Consider the following 5404-nt stretch of genomic DNA (forward strand, 5'->3'; position numbering starts at 1 on the left):
TATAACAAATCTCAAATCAGTCTTTGAAACAATATATCTCTCTACAATTCTAAACAACCTAATCACTGTTAGTCTGTCGGGCTGTTAAGAATCTTCGGAATGGTTTTTCAGTGAGAAAGCACTATACAGTCGGCATCAGATGCGCGCTTTTTCAAGGAGGCGATTACACAAATATAACCTGCTTCCAGCGCACATACACACATGCACGCATACACAGCATACATGAAGACACATCCTTAAATGACCTTCGCTGTTAATAATACGTAAAACAAATACTAACCAAACCATACGACTACGTCGTCTCTCAGACAAATGTCGAACCAAAAATGTCGTCTCTAAGACAATCACTATACTGACAACGTATTCTCTAACACAATCGCTGTACTCACTACGTGGTCTCTAAGACAACTGCTGTCCTGACTTCGTCTACTATATATATCATATCTCGGTAAAAAATTGAATGATTCAATTTTTGTTTTCGTATCATTAGTGAAAGTAAAGTAAATAGATTTTGTATAGTTAATTTATTGACATTGATACTATGTCTAAATGAACAAATTATAGCATTTACATATGTATCATTTTAAAGCAGGCTGTGTATAAACCGGCCAATTAGTATGGAACCAGAGTGGGCAAGTGTATACAGAGACCGCCTTAGTATCGTGTGGCAAAGTATGAGCGTGATGCCAGATCATTATATAGAGTATTTAAACATTTGTCGCCTGTTTATACACTGTGTGTGTACCTACGCATATGCGTTTCTGTATCTGTTATGCCGTGGCGTACATCTGGGTATGGTCTATTGTGACAAATAGTGAAGATTCGACATAGTCACAAAACAAAAAAGGCAAAAATCAAAGGTAAGCATCATTTTATCTATTTAGGTTTCGGTTTTCGTGCCAAATATATTGTTTTTATTTTGTACAGGAATGAATCGTTAAATACAGCACCCATCTACCTACTTGTCCTTCTAGACAAGACTTAAAACATGTAACGTTTGCGACAATTTCATTGTTGTTCCTTTGGTACAATGTATCTGCGAATTCCTGCTTACGGCAAACATTTTTAGTAAACTAACACTGCACAGCTAGTTATCTCACGAATGTAGAACTATGAAGACTATGTCCATATTACCCAGTGGTCCTTCTCACAGATTAAAACTATTCTTGGATTACATGTAGTTATATAAGCTTCCTAGTACAAGAGGTCATCATTTCATGGTTTCAAAACTTTGTCTAATGTATTCTGTCATATGAACTTCAAATATAAACAGCTCAGCTCATTTCTAGACGTGTCTCCATGTGTGTTGTGTAAGCGTACATGTGTGTATGTGTGCCTGAGACAGGGTATGTTTGTTGTACTTGTCTCCTTTAGATAGCGCGGATGATGTAATATCAGGTTAGCCAGTTGTTGTCATTACCCATTATGCTGAACGTTAAACAGAGTAATACTTACAATATTTAAGGACTTTGGTAGGTTCCGGCCTGGTGACAGAACCCATTGCCCTTCTCATCTGGGCGAACGCTCAACATTAAAGCCAAATGTAAGGTATTGCAAAGTTCGGCGTAAGGAAAGGAAAAAAAAGAAATAAAGAGAAAAATTAAGTATTGCAATGGGGGCACAAAGGTAAATCCCGAATTCTGCAGGTAATTTCCTCATGTGTTGCCTCTTACGGTACATGCAGTGGGTAACTACATGTGTATTCTTTTCTCGATCACCGACCTGCAGGGGTGCCTAGCAATGGGGTCATATCCCTTGACTAATGCTGTTTTCATGAATGCGTCTAACATTTTCAACCCTACCGATTGTCATACAAATATATAGATATTTCACGATATGATTAAAGGACTAAGTCCCGTGGACGAGGCGGGACCTGGGATAAAGCATGAATGCATTGATGTACAATGAGAGTAGATATTATACGAACTATGCAAGAGACGTTAAAAAGGGGGGAAACAGAAATGCTTTGTTAAGTTGAATGTCAAACATTACATATATAATTTATAAAAAAAAATCGTTCTATTGATCATGTATATCCGACTACCATATATTACATTTTAATGCACACTCTTTTGACTGCATTGCATGAATTGAGTTTAGCTGAGAAGTTCTCTTTGAATTTGTGATATAAACTATTCTATAGTCCGATATGATCGATATGTGCGTTTATCTAGCGAAAAGATTAGTCATCGTTTAACGAATACTAAGGACAAAGACTTATTTCTGCTGTACATGGAGTTATTTTCTGTTAAGATTGTTGAAAAGATAGCCATAATATCTATAGCTTGTGAAGCATATTGAGGTTACGGTGCTGTATATAATAACAACAATACTTCATTCAAACTAAATTCGTTGTCATTGACGGCTTATACAATGAAAAGATGCACAGCAGAATATATCTAAACAGATAATTGATTCATGTCTATGCATAAGAATGAGAATGGTGTTTTAATATCTGGATTGATTGGAGACATGTACAAGATTCCTTTTTGACCCACCCAACTTCGTACTGATTTTGTAAACAGAGGAAGACATGAGTCACGTTTGGTGCAAAAAATACGGATTTTAAGGAGCTCAGGTTGAAAACATTTCATATAAACTGTGAGATCCTTTTCTATCCCTGTTAGTTTATTTTTTTCTTCTCATTCAACGTGAACATTATACATGCCAAATTATACCAACAAAATAGTTTCTACTACAAAACATTCCAGACGCCGAACAACAAAGCCATACAAAAAGAATCTGTTTACATAAAGTTACGTCATCGATGATATTTAAATGAAACATTCTTAATGAGTTTAGTACAGGTAGACAGACTAGTGGAGAGTGTACCTGCAAACCTAACATAAAGAAAATAATTGATTGTTACCATGAGCTATCGACATAAGGTGTACATATAAAGACTTTGGATATGTAAAACGTGTTGATTGTTGGTCATCTTAGCCGATCACCTTTCGTGGGTCGTGCTTCGTTCGTAAACTTTTACATATTTAACGTCTCCTGAAGAACCGGGTAACGGAATCAGCCTTGTTGGAAGCGGGTATCAAAATATTGTATATCGAGGTCAAGGCAGGGTTGAAAATTAAAAATAGACTAATATCAAAGAGGTTCTTCTTTAGACCTAGGTGTATTAGATGGATAGAGAGAGAACCACGGACTGCATATTTCAGTTCCCCAATGTCATTCATTCTCCCTTAAGCCTAGTATATTGTGTATCCCTTTCGCCTTAGAGATCGAGAAGTTGTAGGACATGTTTTAAAAAGTTGCATGATAGTTCTTAGTTTGTCTGTAGAATTCGAATAACAAACTAGCCTGATATTTGGCCAGCCCAAAATTGGATGATGTCCAATATTTTGGTAGCCCAATATTGAATAAGTATTTTAAAACGTCCTACCTCCGCTAAGTATACATTGGACCGTGATCATGTTGGAGCATGATATTTAAATTCAACATTTTCAAGGTGCTAAGTACAGGTAGAATTATTGATTGGGTTTGGGAGTGTACCAGACAAGTGACATAAAGGAAATACCTGGTTGTAGTTATCGATTTAAAGGGTCTATTTAGTCAAACGACGACCTAAAAATCGAGTAGATACTGAAAGTACATATATGCTAACGAAAGTTTACGTAGTTGATAATGATATCACCTGCAGCAAACCTCAAGTGTGGTGAGGCAAATAGCTACGACCAAAATAGCGCAACATTCGGGCTTTTCAGTGAGAAGTAAACATGTACAGTTCATCGCTGTCGAACGACAACGCAGTGTAAGTGAGTCTGATTTCACACATACACAATACATCGCAAGTGAAAATGATAAGTAACATGATATAAAAAAAATATGAAATATGTCTGTTCACAGTTAGATTTGAATTATAAAAAGACACAGTTTTAATTAGAGTATGTACGCACTGAGAAGAAACCGCACGCTGAATTTTATACCGCGCATTTTTATTTTCATGTTGCTTGTTCTTCGGGTCTGTAGGTCTATTCTTATTACATCCCTAGGTCACCTGAGCTTTAGCGCAAGTGACCTATTGCTATCTGTCTTCTTCTGTCATCGTGCGTCGTCCGTGCTGCGTTAATATTTTACATTTTCAACTTAAGCTGAAATACTATCGAAGGGATTTCATTTATATTTCCTGGGAATATTACTGACTATCTTCCTGACCAAGTTTTTTAAAATTTTGGCTAGCTCAGAACTCCAATATGACCGCCAATGCCGCCATTACAAATGAATTTACTTTGTATTTCAAACTTAGAGTCAAGTTTTAATGGGCCTATTTACCTGAAATATTTTAGGAATGAACGACATATGGTCCTGACAAATTGTTGTTATTTTTCGGGTCGATCAGAAATACAATATGACCGCTAATGCCGCCATTCAATAACTATTTCAAACTTAAAGACAGGTTATAATTGGCCGATTTAGCTAAAATCTAGTAGGAATAAAAAAGGTTTGGTTATTCTTTGGGTCGATCAGAAACCCAATATGGCCGCCACGGCTTCCATTTTGAAAAAAACGAAATGCTATATTAAGGTCACCGTTACTATCTATAGAAAATTGTTTAACAGTTACATACATTTTTGTGACAAATGGCATTCATGTGTTACACACTTTTTTAGATTTAACTTGGTAGTGATAATTGACTGATGGACCTCGCACTTGTGAAATACATTTTTAGTATGACAAATAATGTACTATTCTCCTTTGACATCATTATGTCAACAACAACAACAAATTACTGTAGGACTCAGGTGACCGTTAAGGCTCCATGGGCCTCTTGTAGATTGTTCCGTTATATCATTTGTATGCAATTAATACGTTAAAACTTTTAACCTTTCTACAAAAGTCTTTTAACCTCTCTATAAAAAAACACGACTGCACTGCAGAAAGGGTGTAAGAATTATACCTTCTGCCCCCATTGCACGCTCATAAGAGGCCACTAAATTTGGGATCTTATCTTTTCTCTTCTACCAAATGTCTCCTTTGACAATGCCTCACATTTGGCCTTTAGTTGAGCGTTTCCCCTGTAAGGAGGTGAGGGAGGCTTTGGGTACTGTCCCGTGGCCGAGACATACCAGAGTCTGTAAACGAATAACGCTCAGCAATTTAGGAGTGGGACTACTGGTTCGCCCGTTGTCAGTAAAATGTGATCGGGTGGGGTGTCCTGCTGGGTGCATTCGGCAGTATGTTCAGTGCTGTAGCACTATAAAGTCGACATCAGTTCCGAGACAAACACGAACATATCGCAGCTTCCCAAAACTCATACACTACACGCATGCATCTTACATACAGGGGAAACCGTCCTTAAATGACCATAGCGGTTGATAGGACGTTAAACAATAATAAACCAAACCAAATCTGCTACCGAATTCGAAGGGAAATAAGCTACGCCCCCCCCCCC

The 5404-nt window shown here is 37.2% G+C and overlaps 1 protein-coding gene across 18 annotated transcripts in view; it reads left to right on the forward strand.

Annotated features, from left to right (window-relative positions):
- Positions 1 to 5404, forward strand: part of LOC110461109 (dentin sialophosphoprotein-like) — a 95120-nt gene that overhangs the window by 56562 nt on the left and 33154 nt on the right. Inside the window, exon 1 of one of the 18 annotated variants that reach the window (XM_021514399.1) lies at positions 752 to 860. The exons of the other annotated variants lie outside the window; for them this stretch is intronic. The gene's annotated coding sequence lies outside the window, so the exon portion shown is untranslated. Of the gene's footprint in view, positions 1 to 751; positions 861 to 5404 lie in introns of those variants that run through there. 18 annotated transcript variants of the gene reach the window in all.

Source organism: Mizuhopecten yessoensis, unplaced genomic scaffold (assembly GCF_002113885.1).
Source record: "Mizuhopecten yessoensis strain PY_sf001 unplaced genomic scaffold, ASM211388v2 scaffold10565, whole genome shotgun sequence".
NCBI classification, from domain to species: domain Eukaryota; kingdom Metazoa; phylum Mollusca; class Bivalvia; order Pectinida; family Pectinidae; genus Mizuhopecten; species Mizuhopecten yessoensis.